The sequence below is a fragment of the Cylas formicarius genome, unplaced genomic scaffold (assembly GCF_029955315.1).
Source record: "Cylas formicarius isolate icCylForm1 unplaced genomic scaffold, icCylForm1.1 PGA_scaffold_8__14_contigs__length_24414737, whole genome shotgun sequence".
NCBI classification, from domain to species: domain Eukaryota; kingdom Metazoa; phylum Arthropoda; class Insecta; order Coleoptera; family Brentidae; genus Cylas; species Cylas formicarius.
The window spans coordinates 18,146,015-18,164,125 of record NW_026844361.1 but is presented as its reverse complement, the minus strand read 5'-3'; the positions used below and the strand labels follow the sequence as shown (position 1 = coordinate 18,164,125).

The 18,111-nt window shown below is 37.3% G+C and overlaps 1 non-coding gene across 1 annotated transcript; it reads right to left on the bottom strand.

Annotated features, from left to right (window-relative positions):
- Window positions 1-519: 519 nt before the first annotated feature.
- On the bottom strand, window positions 520-593 carry Trnat-agu (transfer RNA threonine (anticodon AGU)). Its single transcript has one exon. It is a non-coding gene; the product is annotated as a tRNA-Thr (tRNA).
- Between the last annotated feature and the right edge of the window lie 17,518 nt (window positions 594-18,111).

The window sequence follows — 18,111 nt, the reverse complement described above, 5'->3', positions numbered from 1 at the left end:
TGACAGTATCTTGAATTCTTTAAAAAATTCTTCTTTGCAACCTGAATTTAATTGCATGTAAGGTGTTCCCCAAATATTGAGAATTATTTATGCTAAGAAAAAGTTTTCAAAAAGTTTCACTTCTGAAATATGTGATGTCTTATTATTGTTATTTTTTAAAATTACTTTAAATTACTTTCATACTATGCCGGTTGTCCCGTTTTGTTTGCTGTCTTTTGTTTGTGGTTTAGAGAAAAATACATTTTTTTTGGGTTTTGCCTAATTTTAATTTGATTTTTGCGTAGCCCAAAATTGATTTAAACATAACCCATTGCAAAAGAACATTTAGTAGATTACGATGTGTGGACTTCTTAATGCTAGTCTAATCATCTTTTACTTCACTCAGAAAAAGTGCACAAACCATTACTCATTCTCTGTCAGTAAAATGGGACTAAATTTTCAATTTGACGAATTTTTACGTATTCGCCAAATAAATAAATGAAAAATAAACACCATGATCAGAAAAAAAAGTTTTTCGGTAGGCCCCGGCGAGATTCGAACTCGCGATCTCCTGTTTACTAGACAGGCGCTTTAACCAACTAAGCCACGGCGCCGACGGTTGCATTTGTAAATTGACGCTGGGATATTCCAAAGGAGACCAGACAAGCGTAAGCCAGAGCATATTTAACCACTATTTAATATTATTATCTATACCGTTAGAAACACACAAATGTTATATTTTCACAAGGGTCAGGATCAATAAACATCTATTTAGTGATTTATATTTATATTTCTTTCAAAAGGCGTAATATCATCAATCAAGGGACTAACATCAATTTAAAATGAATAAAATAAACTTTTAAAGAAAAAATGAATTAGAAATGACCATTAATTTATTAAGTATAACACAAGGAACAGCTCGAGTGGAGTATCAAACATTACTGGCGTCTCTAGTCTCTCTCGTATTTTTCGCCGTCAGGATTTATAGACGCAAATCTGCGGTCAACATATGGCGTATAGTGTTGCCCGTTTTAGAGGTGGGTAACAGAATTGTCGACCAGTTAATTTACTGTCATTCGCCGGCGCTTGTAAACCCTTGATTAATTTCTGTAAGCTACACCCATTTTAGTTTAATGTACGTCCCTGTTCGCCGTTGTTTCCCAATTTGTTTCCGAAATGGTAAACAGCGATTACTGATTGAAACCGTTTCGTCAATTTTGCTCGTTTTGTTTTTGTATATGTTGGCAGCAAATAATGGCAGGCACATGTTTAATTGTTTGCGTTTTATTTTAATAATCATTTCTTTTTTTTATCTATTAATGACCCTATTTGGTGTATTTTGAAAAAAAAAATTTACTATGACAAATGATGTCATTAGGTGCCATTTTAAACCAATTCTATTAAAAATGCTAAGTTTAAACTACTAATGACCAAGAAAATGAGCTTTTAGGTAGAGATTTTAACCGGAAGCTGGCGCAAAGCTCGCATATATCGCAAATTTCCAATATATAAAATTAGCAGGGACAAGTTTTGCAAAGATGACTAAAAAAAAAAATTTTGTTTGTAATATAATACAACGTGAGTAAAAATCTATGTAAAAAAGATAATTTTCAGACAATTTCTTCTGTTTTAAGGCTTATTTTGTATCTCTAAAAATAAAAAGTATAGGAGAGTTGGCACATTAATGGATAGCAGCATAGTTCGAGATTGGTTACTAACTGGGAAAACCTGTAACTTGCTGAATTTTATGAAATTATCCAAAAATCATGATTACCTCTGCTTCTTCAGAGCTTAAGTGTAGCTCACTTAGTTAAGCTTTGAAGAAGGAGAAGATTTGTAAAGATTTGCTTAAGAAATCGTTTATTAAGTAATTTTTTTTGTTGCTGCATATTTTATGCTTTGCTTTGCTTTGCTTGTGCATGACCAAATTTTTGAAATAAAAGAGTGACTTTTTAATATGGAAAAGCCAATGTGAAAGATCAAGAAACTTATGAACGGAAAAAATATCCTCGGATCCCTAGTTTCTTTATGCCTAGCCTGTTTTCCTTAGAACATAATCTCCTTGATCTCACCTGATCAGTGGAAACGTCCTGTCCCGCCGTATTGATCACGCTCGCTCTCACGTCCCCAAATAGAGCTTGCCTATAGAGTCCCAGAGCCTCGAACATCTATCATGCCGATCTAAAATCTATCACACGCCGACGACGACGTTATTGTTCCCCTGGATCAGGGGACCACGCATGTTCCCGTCTCTACGTCCTTTGTCCTTATTGTGTCCCCAAATTGCCGTATTAAATTACGTATGTCGTTTCGTCCATTGTTTGGCCAACATCGGTCAAGCGTCGTTAAGTATTCCTTAACGACCAGGACTCTCCTATTTACGTCCTTCTGTTTCGAACCCGTCACGAAGTGTGTCCCGTTAATTATTATTGCCCGCCATTTGTCTTGATCGGTTTTGTTTTGATTATTCGATTTTGAAAACCGACAATGTAAATGAACAGGGGGGCGAGGAGGGGAGGTCGTTAATGCGACTCACGATTTAAGCAATGTGGAACTATAATTTATTCAGGTGGAAGTGGAAGCTAGAAGAGAACGAATTAACGGAGCCCAAGAAATATATAAACAATGTTTTCCGAAGACCCAAGGATCCCCAGACTAAAGTCCTGTATTATTTGATTACCAACTCCAACAACAACTCTTTTTAACGCATTTTCTACAGTTTACTCATTAAAGAGATCAAAAATTAATGTTCTGCTGGATGTGGTGATATCCCGAATTTTTTATCAAGCGCGTCCTAATATTCGTTATAAAGCCTCATCTAGTAAATTTATCCTTTTGTGAAGGAAATCTTCCTTGAAGCCAAAAAATTGGAAAGATAATTCCATTACATAAAAAAGTAGTAAAACAAATATCAATAATTACAGAGCAGTTACAGTCACCATGGTTTTCTCGAAGTTGTTTGAGTACGCATATTTGCAACGACTTTTATTGTATCTTGCAAACAATAAAATACTATCAGAGGACCAGTTCGGTTTTCCAAGTGGGAGATCATTCATACAAGCACTTACTTTTTTCTTGAAGGGTATTGTTCATTCTATAGAGTACGGCGAGTGTCCTGTTGAGGTATTGTGTAACCTCAGCTTGGCATTCGATTGCGTAGAACACGGCATAATGTTGTGGAAAATGTCTTGCAATGGTATAAGCGATCCTCCATTGAAATTTGCGGAGCTCTTTTTATCTTATAGGAAACAATATACCCATATAGCCACTAGACATATAGAGGTCCTGTCTGCTAGTAGTACAGGAACTCGTGAAGCGACTATGTAACAAAATCTTGAGTTCTGTTCAATATGCGCATGCGCAAGAATTGAAATGTCGTTTTCAACCAATGGCAGTTCTAATTAAAAGTAAGGCCTTGCGGCTTTCAACAACCAACATGGAGGCTAGCAGTTCATCAATGTCTGGATGCTGCATTTTTAGGGCAGTATTTTCTCAAAATATGTCGAAATTCTATTAAATTTTCAGGCAAAAAAGGTACTAGATACTAGATATCGCACTGCAAACATCAAAGTGGGAAAAATGTTCAACAAGCACCTGATATAGATAGAACACCCGTTCTTTCATCGCATGTCTTGTAATTGCAGAAAATTTCGCCACCCAAATATATAATTATGAAAGGTACCAATTGACAATTTCATTAAAAAACGCAAAGCTTCTTGGAATGTTTATAGATAAAAACATGAATTTGAAAACTCTTCTTGCTTGCTCTTCTTTAGTATCGGGTTTGGAGGCCAACATCTATTAATAACATAACCTGAAGGATGTTTTAACAGAATCACAAATATTAAGTGTTTATTACGCTGATATTGATAGTAGAATTGGGTATACTATAATTTTGTGGGGATGGTCGACTGATTAGAAAAATGTGTTCATGGTTCAAAAACGCTCCAAAGCCTACTTCTTGTAAAACTTATTTTTTAAAAAATAATATTTTAACATTGTTTAGACTATATGTGTTTGGTGTTGTGTTTTTTGTTGAACAGTAGTTTTCACTCAGGGAATGCAAGATCTAAATGCTACTTTAGAGTTCCTTATGCAAAATATAGATCTTACAGGACCAAATAAAAATGTATGATAACTTATGTTCATTTAAAAGCATGTTCACTTGGTGAATACACGATCTAAAGACAACTTTAGAGTTCCTTGTGCTAAATATTTATATATAGAGAATATTTATTGAATCCCAAGTGTAAGTGTAACCCCTTACCGAAGGAAATAAAACTGCGTGCTAATTTATCTTCATTTAAAAAATGTTAAAGGAATATCTTGTGATTAAATGCCTGTAGTCAGTAGAAGAGTACTTTAGATAGTCTTGGATTATGCGTCATTTTATTTTATTTTCAATTGTTCACTATAGGCTGCCTCATCTATATAAAACTTATGGACTTTACAATATTTAAACCCTTACCGCTTTATTATTATAGACTTTTCGAACCCTTCATGGCTTAGCAGGTCTTATAGAAATTAGGTATGAGTTTGCCCATAAAACACAGCTGATCAGAAGTTTTAAATCAATCTAGAAACCTCAGCTCGCCATTGCAGGAATGGTATTTTCATGCTTTTCATGATGATTCGCAATGGGTTTTATCAAACCACAAAAAAGTTCTCGTCATCCAGTTATGCTCCTTGAGGAACCTTTGCTGACTGCTTGAGGACGTTTTCGTGCCCTGTTAGTCCTAGTTTAGTTTAATGCTTCAAAACTCAACAAATGTAGACTGTAAAAAGCACCATCTATTTTTCGGTCAAATCGAGTCAAAACTACAAGAATGACGGTCACGGACCAGTACTCGGACTCCGAATTGGAAGCCGAAAGGAACCCCCATAGGCGAAAACGTCGTAAACCGACCTTTAGCCTGAACAGATCGTTTTTTACCCCTTGCTTAGCGTGATCGGAGAATAAACGGCCCGAACGGATCATAGGTGCCATGATGGCGGTGACGTACGGCGATATTCATTTGTTCGCGGCCGCTCGCGGTGGGTGGCGCGGCGCGGCTCTCGACCACGGCGCGCCTCTTTTGTTTTAGACCAGGCTAACCCGACCTCCACACATACACACACTAAATACTCGTTTAATAACGTTCTTATGCCGACAATGACTGGGCCGTTTTTCCTCTTCGGCTTTTTCTGGTGACGGGTCGACCCACCAGTGGCGGCGTGCACAGGCAATTATTGAGCACACGTATCGGTGATCCATGGTGGTTTTCTTGGTCTCATGTCTCATAATTTGTCAACCTTAGAACATCTTCTCACTTTTCCAGACGTCTATTAATAAACAACACACAGCACAATGCAACCAATATAAACCAGTATATATTGACAGCTCGCCTGAAATGTCTTCGATCCTTTAGCCATGAAGTACGGCTTCTTCTAGGCATAAATTCAATTTTCTGTTTTAACTATTTCTTTTGTTTTATTCATTCTGATTTATGATCCTGTCCACCCTGCCTGCCTATTCTACCACATCTCAAATACCTTTTTTCCGGCTTTCTCCGTCTAGTCCCAGTTTTAATTAATGATAGTTCCCAGGTTCCAAGAGTTTCTTGGCCCTTGCTGACAGAATATCATTTCCTTGCAGATTTGAAACAATAGGACAGAATTTTTTTTCTGAAGACCACAGAATGCATCCCTGAATTATAGAATTAAAAAAAAATAGTCCATCGTTCAGTACAATACACAATCAAACACGGAAATGATTAATTTTTTTTCTACAAGAAAACAGACATAAGTTTCTATCTTTCAACATTTCAATATCATATCATCTAAATTTATTCCTTAACCAAAACTGCCTTAAAAAATGCCATGGTACTGCGATAAAATAAAATTTAGTTCCTATGGTTCTTCTTAGAAATTCAGAAATTTTCGTTTTTTTCAGAACACGATTAAATTTCCATTCAATTCTGATTGAATCTTCATCTAACCGAATAAATTGTCATAACTCCCTTAACCCTTAGTTCAATTCCCGTTGATCTAAGGTAACATGTAGGTATTACTTGCCTCTCCCAAAGTAAATGAAATGCATCTTGTTAGGTATTTTACAGAAGGAAGTAGAAAAAATATTTAATTGTGAAATGGAGCCTTAAAATTCTTCGAGATTCGTCGAAATTGTTTAACCTTCACCCAGATTTCGCTGATTCACATGAAATATGGTAAGAATCTTTAAATAACCGCCAGGCTGTCATATCACATTGTGACAAAACCAACTTTGTTTTGACATGCAATATGGGAGCTAAAGGCAGGTTTATGTAAACATTTTGAGTAATAAAAATTTGCGTGTTTTTTTCATTGTGGCTATGGAATGGTTCATGTAGCTGTTTCATCAAATGTTTTAGCCAAAGGCGTAAGAGCACTTCATAACCACAATTCTTCCCATACTTCCTTAATATCTTGCCATAGTTCCTCGCTGTTTTGAGGCATAACATTTCTTCGGTACAATCGTTTCATCTTTATCCCTTATATACTTGGCCGTGGCAAGGTTTCAATTTTGACATTTTAGAGCCACAGTGGACACCATAACGTTCTCCGATATTTCGGCATAAATTCGGCATAAATCTTCCTCATCCCGTCACATCACTTTCATTCCTCTGGATGACGTTCATCCCCATTCATTTACACTAAAACAGCGTGCAGCTCTGTACTTGTCAAAATCGTTGTCTGGTCTGTACACTATGATTTTACACTTTTTGGAGGACTGGAACATCTTTTCATCGGAAAATATGCCGTGGGGAGTCTTACTAACGTTTCTTCTTGCCTTCAAATTTTATTCATAGAAAGAAATGGTCGTTCTGCTTACATTAAAATGTTGAGCTACAGCTGATAAGGATAAATCATCTTCTAACTTGGTCACAATTCTTTCTTTTAACTTTATCTTTGTATGTTAAGCCACTTTAGGCTTCCTTTCAGTTTCTAAGTATTTATGACAACCCTTCCTTTCATGGTTGACAAGACAGTATTGAGTGTGAGAAATATGAGAACAATAAAGTGACATGGTGGCCTATGGTGCTCAAAACATAAAAAAAAGTGCTTTAAGAGTCGTATCAGTTTTTTATGAAACCAGCCGTACTTATCAATCAAGAATTTCTCCATGCCCTTGCCAATCAACCTTTACTAATCGTTGAAACGCGAAATCGCGAACGATTCGGCGCACAATCGTTTACGTTTACTTCTCTCTCGGACCGTCCAGCGTTCCGTCTAAACCACAGGTTACTTAACGGGGCAACACACATCGTTAATTAAAAAATAGAAAAAAGGCAGACTCAAAATAATAAGCGAGGCGTCCAGTGTGGCGCTACGTGGTGGGCATCGCCGTAGGCCGCTACGGGTCCCTAATCGAGTCCCGAGCTGCTGCACAACGTCACGCCAAGTGATGATTTCGCTAACAAGGTGCCCGAAGATCGAAGAGGCTCAGCTCCGACGCGATAATAACGGGTTATGCCGAGGCTATATTTCAATCTGGGAGGTCCGTGTTGGTTTTACTCGATCGTTATGTGCGCGTTCTTTTGTTGCTTTTTTCGCCGTTTCCTTAAAGGTCGGAGAAAAAGAACGAGACAGGGATATAGTTGATTGGATATGATCGATACGTTGGAGTAGATTAACTCGTAAGGGTTTCTCTAGGTACGAGAGAGTCGTTGGTTGCGGGAAAGGGATGTGAACAGATGACTTTATATACGAAAGGGATAGAGATCGTTGACAAAACGTCCACCAATCTGCAGTCGACATGCACAAACCATTGAGAATGGTGAGGACGGCTTGCCGTTTTTTTTTTGCGCTAGAATATGTTTCACTAATGGGAACTCATAAAGAGGTTCTAACAATCTCGTTTCCTTAAAGTTCGAAGAAAATGAACGAGACGGATATGATGGATATATTGGAGAATATTAACTCCTGAGGGTTTCTCTAGGTACGAGAGAATCTTTGATTGCGGGGGAGGGATGTGAACAGATGACTTGACATATGAAAGGGACAGAGGTCGTTGACAAAACTTCTACCAATCTGCAGTCGACATGGACACACCATTGAGAATGGTGAGGACGGCTTGCCGTTTTTTTTTTGCGCTAGAATGTGTTTCACTAATGGGAACTCATAAAGAGGTTCTAACAATCTCGTTTCCTTAAAGTTCGAAGAAAATGAACGAGACGGGGATATGGTTCATCGGATATGATGGATACATTGGAGAATATTAACTCCTAAGGGTTTCTCTAGGTACGAGAGAATCTTTGATTGCGGGAGAGGGATGTGAACAGATGACTTGACATATGAAAGGGACAGACGTCGTTGACAAAACGTCTACCAATCTGCAGTAGACATGGACACACCATCGAGAATGGTGAGGATGGCTTGCCTTTTTTTTGCGCTAGAATGTGTTTCACACATGGGAACTCATAAAGATGTTCTAACAATATCGTTTCATTAAAGATCGAAGAAAATAAACGAGACGGGGATACAGTTGATGAGATTAACTCGCTAGGGTTTTTTTATGTACCAGAGAGTCCTTGGTAGCGGGAGAGGGATGTGAACCAATGCCAACTAAATACCATTCTTGTTGCGATAGAATGTGTTTCACACATAGGAAGGCATAAAGAGGGTCTAACCAATCTCGTTTCCTTAAATATCAAAGAAAATTGAGGAGATGAACTCGAAAGGGTTTTCTAAGTACGAGAGAGTCGTTAATTGCCTGATAGAGAAGATATGGACTGATGACTTTATATACGAAAGGGGCAGATCATTGAAAAAACCACTAGCAATCCCCAGCATGATCTCTAAAGCGAACAGGAATTGACAGGTACAGAAGTCGGTCGTGCGCATAGAGAAAAAATACTCCGAACCTGTAGAAATTCGTCGGAGAGTACGACAGGAAGACAATCAGATGTGTACTGTCGCCTCTGCTATTCAGCCTCTACACTGAGGACATCTTTAGGAGAGCGTTCGATGGAATTCGGAGTGGAATCAAGGTAAATGGAGAAAATATAAGCAACATCTGTTACGCCGACGACACTGTTTTGATAGCTAACAGGCTGGAGAACCTACAAGAACTAGTGAAGCCTCTTAATATTACCAGCAATGAGTATGGTAATCAGCAAAACTCCAACACCATATACTGAACTGTTCATCGTCCTGGTTGGCAAATTCAGATATGCTGCCAATAAAATTCGTATAACGATGATGATCGCCAACATCCGAAACGGATAAGGCATGAGAAGAAGGAGACACCGCAGTTGACATGGACACAACACTGAGAATGTTGAGGATGGTTTCCTGTTCTTTTTGCGATAGAATGTGTTTCGCACATTGGAAGGCATAAAGTGGTTATAACCAGTCTCGCTTAATTGAACGGTGAAGAAAAAGAATGAGACGTTGGAGGAGATTAACTAGTTAGAGTTCTCTAAGTACGAGAGAGACGTTAATTACGCGATAAAGAAGATGTGAAGCCACCACTTTATATACCATTCTTTTTGCGATCTCGTTTCCTTGAAAGTAGATCGGACAAATCGAGACGATGGAAGAGATTAAATCGTAAGGGTTCTCTAGATACGGGAGAATCGTTAGTTGTGCGAGAATGAGTTTTGCTCGTGGAAGGGATAAAGTGGTTCTAAATGTCCGAGAAAAAGTACGATACGAGATATAGTGCATGCGAAATAGAAAAATTGTTGATTAAATGGCTAGTAATCTGAAGCGGAACCTGAATAAACTTGGCTCCCACCAATCACATATTGGATAAGGCAATTCCAGGAGAATTGAATCTAAAATATTTTATATGTAAGTCGCTGAGATTATAAGCAAATGAGATAAGCGGTGGATAAAACGCAATCTGCAGTTGACATGGACAAGCCGTTGCGAATGGTCAACATTGTTGCTAGCCTTGTCTTTCCTTTATCAATAGAATTTGGAAGAAAGGAAGGAAAAACATGGAAACCATAAACCTGTTCTTATCAGTAACGTTTCATAAACGTTGAAGAAAAAGCACGATACGTTGGGGGAGATTAACTCGTAAGGGTATGAACTCTCTAACCAATCACGTTTTTGTTAAGTTGCATGTCTGTTCAAATTACAAAACAAAAAGAAGCTATTTAAAGAACTAAACTGATTCAAAGAAAAAAGAAGAACCAAGCATAAGCAATCGACACACTAAATATAATTGTGTGAAGAACTGAACCGGCATTGCGTATGTGTAAGTCGAAAGAAATACTTACAAACGTTATAACAAATTTAATGGTCTTGAGCGCTCAAAACTTAATTTAATATAGGTACAGAAAACAAATCGGAGCCGTTCCCTGAGGTTAATATTAAATTACCCATATCTAAAATACACTTTTCAATACTTCTTGCAGCTTAAATTACCCACACATGAACATAAAAATGCGAGTTGGTGGCTGTCCACTCAAAGTAATATCTGCGATACCAATGTGGTGATTTGTACCACCTCATATACTCAATCCTTATCATGACATGCCAGTACGAGACCCCGTGATGGCCAATAAAGTTGAAAGTGACGATTTCTATAACGAACTTACTAGGCGTTAGTTCTTGCTAGTTATCGGAGTTATTTCAATTTGCCAAATATATTGCAAATCCCCAAAACATGATGCTATAAAATTCTAACCTCAAAACAAAACAAGCGATGGACTGGTACCAAAAAACACACAAAGATTATATTTGTCAAGGAAAAGCCTCTAATCGTTCTTACATTCGTTGGCGATCAGAGACAACTGCAACTGTGATTCGAACCAATTGATTGTTATTGATGCACGTGTGACTTGCTATCGATCGAAATATTTTCGTGTATGGAGAATGATTGTTTTAGTGGAGCCGTAAGCCGAATCAAGTGGGTTGGTTCGACGCAGCATGACAAAAGAGGGAAATTCCTCCGAGTAGTTTGCACCGCCATTGGTGATTCCGTGGCAAGGTGAAACTTTAATATTTTTTTCTGTTTATATATAGCTCCACTGTTTGTACCGATTAAGAATATATTTAATAGTTGTTAATTAAACTTATCACTGTATCTATCGAAATCGTTTCTCGAAGAGTCAAAATAATATGTTAATACAATTCATAACGTTTATTGATTATATTTTTATTATACATTTATATATATATATATATATATATATATATATATATATATATATATATATATATATATATATATATATATATATATATATACCATATAACTATCGGTAGATTGCAAAAGACACTCCCATTGACCATTTTTGGAATAATTTCAAAACAAATTCGAATTTTTCTCCTACTCGAGGTGAAACTGTAAAACTTTGCACCTTAATTCGGACGCGGATAATCAACATGCAGGACGCCAATCGTGCTCGCGACAACGAAACACACACACGCATACACATTCGGATTTCTTCCCACGAATATTATTTTTTATATCTCCATCGGTCGCTTCACGTTCCCCGACGAGATGATCTTTCGCTCACACCATGCGACGTGAAGATGGCTTATCGACGCGTACGAAACTGTGCCGCGTTCGAGAACAGACCTTTCGAAGCCCGGACACCACCACCATGACCATTTTCGGTTGAGTTTAACTAGATTCTTTATCTTTAGTTTCACTTTTTCACGCTATTTTATATCCTACTTTTTTTTCGTTTATTTGGTTTTTTCATTTCACTATTACTAATACTTTCTCAAAAAAAAATGGGAACAAATATTTCTACAAAATTTAATTATAACTACAGACATTTCAACGTCAATTAAGTAAAGCTGCCATTTAGCAAGTGAAAAACTATATATAAAGCTGACATTGAAAACAAATTACCTACTAATAAGCCTATGCAGCTCCGTGAACAACGTACACTTCCGAATTAACCAATCTCTATTGTCTATGCTAACTATGCTGAACTGACGGTCGGGTGACCGAATGATATTGTGTAATTCCTGAACGCACCCCAACGTACGTCGCGACCTGAGCGACCTCTTTTGTGGGAGTGAGAGTCGCGCAAGTCTAATACGAGATACAACGACGTGATGGTTTGTTGTACAATGGTTATAATATTTGCATATACGACTCCCTTGACAAATAACCTAATGTGGGAGATTGTGCGATTATTTCGACATTTCGACACCGCCTGACTCTCGTTTTCGACGCTGCGAATATACGCGAATGATTCACCCGACTGCATAAGTGATTTTTGACAGGTTTTACAACTGCGAAAAGCCTATCGTTACTAAATTGCTTAGGTAATTATATATATTTTTTAAATTTTCCATTTTGCATTCACGCTTCTAAGTTGTGTCACAGCGCTAGCAAATTGATGAACTGCAGCTACAACTAGCCTCAAGGCATTCGAAGGACCCGCTCGTGTCGCTTTTGCATTTTGAATCGAATTGCTGATTCTGCTCGCGTCTTCTCGCACCACCAAAACATTGTAGACGGTGATTTTTGTCCAATCGTTTGGTGCAAAACTTCTACCTACTTTGTGATCTGGGAATTACTCGAACGTCTACTACCATTCAGACCATGGATTCTTATAGCATCTATACTACCGTTTGATATGCAGGTCTGTGTTATGGTTCCATTTTCAGTGTTGAGATAAATATGGCTAAGCTAAGCTTCTGGTTAGAAATTATATACTCTTCTTTGGTAATATAGTGATGGTAATATATAGTCTTGCCAAGGAGAGATGCTTCTTACAAGACCAATATCTCATATTTACATATCCTATTCGTTCTGAACTTATCTACAGAAAGTGTCCAGAGTTATTCAAAAAGAGCAGGAACATTTATTTTTTCCAAACATATAAAAGATAGAAAAGTGTATAACTGTGGTTCGTATTCAATATGAGCACCGTGCGTTACACGACAAATGTCCAAACGGTGGCTCATTTCTTGTCACACACGAATAAGCTTGTCTTTGGTTATGGAATTCACACGCACACGCACTTTTACGTTCTTTTACGTAAGCCCAGAGATAAAAATCGCAAGGAATGAGATCTGGAGAGCTGGAGGGCCACCGGCGATAAAGTTGATCTTCTGCTCCTCCTCTTCCTAACCAACATTCTGGAATGGTGTTATTCAAGTAACGATAAAGATGAAATCGTATGAATCATCTTCAATCTGGGGAAATAACCAGTTTTGAAGCATATCTACGTTATTCCCGTCACAGTTTTTCTCCATTAAGAAGCGCCCATTCACATTGGTTACAGATATCCCGCAGAAGAATTTCATCTTTGGTGAATCTCTTTCATGTTCGATAACTGCTATAACTGCGATAACGTTATGGTGAATAACTTTACCAGAATCTGACCAAGGCACACCAAGTTCAACTGAGCATATAAGATTGGAGAGCTGTTTCGTGAGTTGGGTTATGGTGAGTGGTGGAGCAATCCATCATATATCACTTCAAGACGGCAAAAGAAAGACTTGGACTTAGAGTGTTTTAAAACAAGACTTTTTGAAGCCGGTTCGTACTACACGAATTTTTAATCTGATCTACCACGCAGCTATTTAAATTGCCAATTAAGTAATACCATTTTTCTGAAATTCTCCTATAAAGGCTGCGCTTCATTGCTCAGATTGCTCCGTATGTAACACTAAACCTATTGAAGCAATTTACCACATTCTATTCACTTGCCCGATATACACCAGTACCTTGGAATTTTCCAATAATACTTTAAAAAATTTTATACTGATGCGGGTCAAAACGTCTTGCTTATCTTATTATAAATGTATTAAGAAATGAGTAAAAATAAAACTATAATTTGAATCTGTCTATTTCCTGCTATACCTGCCTAATCACGTGCTGATAGATACCGATTGGAGGAAGAAATGTTTGAAATCCGCTGCTTCTTTTTGAATAACCCTGTATACTACTAATCCGTTTAACTCAGATCCGGAATATTTTTATCCCCGGTCTTACCAAATACCTTCAGTAAAGTACAAAATACTTACTTAGTGTGTGTGGATTCCGTTCCCCACTGCTTCCAAAGGTTGAATGGGGTAGACACGACAAGCAAAACATTTAAATATTAATTCGGAAAATCCCCTTAACTCCTACTTGTAGTTTTCCATCGTTTATTCCTCTTGATGCATAATAAATTATTTGTCACGCCAGTATCGACCGCGACTAATCAAATTGCAGCAGGTATTTATAACCATATACCATTTTTATCAATCTTGGAGAGTTGCTTAGGTTAACCAAAGGTTTCTTTCATTCGGCGAGACAATATTATACGTATTTATCCGGTTAATAATGGCAGCTCGATAAATAAGTAACAAAATGCTCCCTCCTCCCCTACCCATTGCCAACGTAATAAATAATTCCAAGAATCGTGGACTCTATCGTAGCCGCTTTCCTGGAAACTTAATGTGGCCGTTAACGACTAGTCCTGGAATAGGTGTTTGTCCATTTCGTTGGGCGTCATTAAACGCAGTGGCGGCGCGTCCGAGCGTATTGGCGTTTGTTGTATAGATTTAGAGGCAGAACTGATGGGCATCGCGTGTTACGCGGCCGTAACAGTTTCCAAAATTGAATTGTAATTTAATTAGAATCGATTAATAATTAGGGTACCCAAACTGTGCGTTTTTACTTAATAAACCAAAAAAAAATTTATATGTCGGTAACGGTAAGTCCTATGGGATTGCCGTTGACACAGAAATTACCACCGTCGAAAAAAAAAATGTTTTTTTGTCTGTCCTTTCTCTGTTCTCCGTTCTCGCCTTTTGATTTTTCCGGAATAACTTTCGAACCGTTGGAGCTACAAAACTGAAATTTGCGTTCTTTTTAACCCTCCACGAGGCACATAAGCTTATAAGAAATGGCCCTGATCCGACGCCGGTATCCATTTTTTTTTCGCGATTTTCCACGGTTTTTGGACCTTGCCGTGTCCGAAATTTGAAGCAATCGACTTCATATTTGGCACATATATGCAGCTTTGTCCCGTGACGGATCCTATTGAAAATGGGGGGGCTGGGGGGTCGGGAAGTGTTCTAAAAAAATAAACAATCGCTTGTGCAAGGGTCTACAAAAAACATCATTTTGCAAAAACTGTTTAAGAGACCAAAAAAATTCTTGAACCAGAAGAAGCAGAAAATATGGCTCTATAAACTTTTATTCTCGACAATTTTTCAAAAATATACAGGCTGCACTGCAAATTAAAAAAAAACAACTGAAAATTGGCAAAAATTTAAAATCTGTGTTTATATATAGCTCATATAGCTCATATAGACAGCATAAACTTTTGTATTTACGGTTTTTAAGTATTGTACACGGTGTTCGCGATATTCCGTGCAATATTAAAAAACTTTAGAAGTACCCCAAATTTGCAGCTACCGACTTCAGACTTGGGACAGAAGTAGAAGTCTGGATAAGCATTTAGACTCTTTGTTTTGGGAGCAATAAAATAAAGCGAAGTATTTTTTTTATTTCTGAATTTTTTTTGTGGTTATTTTGGCATCCAGAAAAACATCTTTTAAAATTTTACATCCGTAATACGTGGGAGACCCGGCGCTAGAACTTTGTTTCATGCATTTTTTTCGATTATGTACAAGGTGTTTTTCTAAAAGACCCTGAAAATTGTTCTTTGAGAAAGTAAATTTGTAAAGTAAATCAAAATTAGTACACACAATAGCTAATTCGTTCAAACAGTGCTATAGGCTGTATCAAAGGCTACAATTTTTGTAATTACGGTTTTCGTCTATGACATACGCTGTTCGAGATATTTGAAAAAATCAAAATGAAGATCACCATTTCTATAAGAAATCCTCTGATGCAAGTAGGGTAGGCACTCATTCCCAATAATTTTTATGGCAGCGGCACTCTGAACACTGCTAACTTCATATCGGAGCTCAGAACACGTCTAAGCTGATGCAACATCTTCAAATTGCAACAGCCTCTCTATTTGCTAACATGAGATTTGAATCTTAAACTTGTCTCCATGGTCACCCCCAAATTCCTAGCTTTCACGACTGCGTTTAATTTTGCTCTTTTTATAACAATCTCCAAAACATTTCCCAACTGTTTTGCATTTTTACCACAAAATTAGTAGACTCGATTTGCTAGCTTTTAAAGTTCAAGAATTCCACTATATTTTGGAGATCCATATTTATTCTAATTGCAGCTTCTTCGTGATCTTCTGCATCAAATTTTTTGCAGCTGCTATGAAACCTTGTAGTAGTGAAGAGCGCCCTCTATATTGTCGGAGGCGAGATCAGCGGGGAGACGAGCTTAGTAGACGCTCTATTTTATTATAAGGATCCTTAACTGTTTTTGTTTGGATTCGCCGGAGTAGAGTCTTTAAGACCGGTTCATGCAACTTGTTCGGTTGTTTTGTTCAACGTACAATAATATTTTTTCTTACACTTCCCAATCTGGTGTATTTTGTTTGAAACACACCCATCACACACCTCAACTCCCATGGGCTTCGAACAACCGGCAAAGAAGGTACTGTTTAAGCACAAGTTTTTCAATAATACAATAACTGAAAAGTGAGGTTATGAGTGCATAATTCAAAGTTGACGTATGAGCACTAATAGTTTTCAATTGGTTTTCCAGTTAATTTTAGTTTTATAGCATCTATGAGGACTCTTATGTTGGCAACTATAAGTATTGTAAAATCACTTAGGTTTTGTTGCAATAGCAATAGTCTTAAAAGACAGCTAGATCAGTTTTACATGCATTCATATCTATATAAAAAAAGAAGTATATCACAATTTTACTCCTGAGACTTGTACATTCGGGTTTTTACCAGAATTGGGTAGTAAAGCGTCTAAAACGATAGCACTTCAGGTGTGGCATGGGTTAAATATAAAATTATTTGATTTTTTTTGTCAACTAACATCAAGCCGTCTTACGATGTTTTTTAAATACGTAATCAAAACGTAACCCTTACCATTATGAAACAAAAAATGAAAGTTGGGTTGGTTAATTTAGTTTGGTTAAGTTCAGTTATTTGCACAGAGAAAGCACTTAACTATAAACCACAGGTTAGACTTTGACATCGTCCAGCTGGTTGAGCATTTTCCTAAGAACGTTCGACATTCATAAACAGTAAAATATCAAAAAAACTGTTTTTCCAGTGACGAGAGAGTCCTGTGACGCGGAAATTCGACGCGTCACATTTGCCACGGACAAAAGAACAAAAACGCGGTTGTTTTTAGCGGTTTACAACGGACCAAATTGGTATTATTAGCTGTGTCCGGAGGCTACCGGCATTGGCATCACGCAACCCGGGAAATTACAGGTTTGTGCGTCACAGTCACAGTTCGGGAGAATGAAAAGTAACGCCATTAGAAGACGTTTGCTTAGCTTCTGTTAAAACGCCGCGCGAACCGTCCGATCGGTTCAGATCTGCCAACACCGACCACCGATAGCCATTATTTCTTAAGAATTTTCGGCCCTGGTTGAGTCTGGGCAAAAAAATCCGCAAATTATTCGAATAGTGACGAGGATTTATAGACATATCTCAGAAGAATATATACCAAAATATATAAAAATGGATTTTCAATTCTTTTTTTTTTTTCATTCGTCTGCAAAACACACCTAAATTGGATTTGTTTATTTCTCTTATCTTTCTTTCGAATTGCATTAAACATTTCAAACACTTTGTATGGTCCTTTTTAACTGTGTCCGAACTGCTTTGCTAAGATAATGGTCCTAAATTTGCCTAACAAATCAGACGAACATGTTCTATCGATTATAAGAATAATTTTGAATTTGAATTATTTTAGAAAGGTAGATCGGTTTACATCTACGTTCAATAACATGCTGTCAGTAATATGTGTGTTTAGGATGTATCTCGCTAAAAACAGAAAAATTTTAACAACTAATTGGAACAGGAATAGTTGCAATTGTCCATCATCTGCGTAAGTATGGAACATTTTTCAAATTGTGACGTATTTATTGTGAAAAAAAAGATTTGGTTGCCAAGTATCTTAAGACTATACCAAAAGCATCCAACTCAAATCCAATATAACTTAATATTGACAAAAGTAAACCACGATTTATTTAATTGCAATTTGATATAAAGTCCAAGAACTCAGCCACCGATCTTGGATTATCGCCAAGAGAGTAAAGAATATCATCTAGACCAGCGAAATGCGGATTGGTTAGTTTTTTTG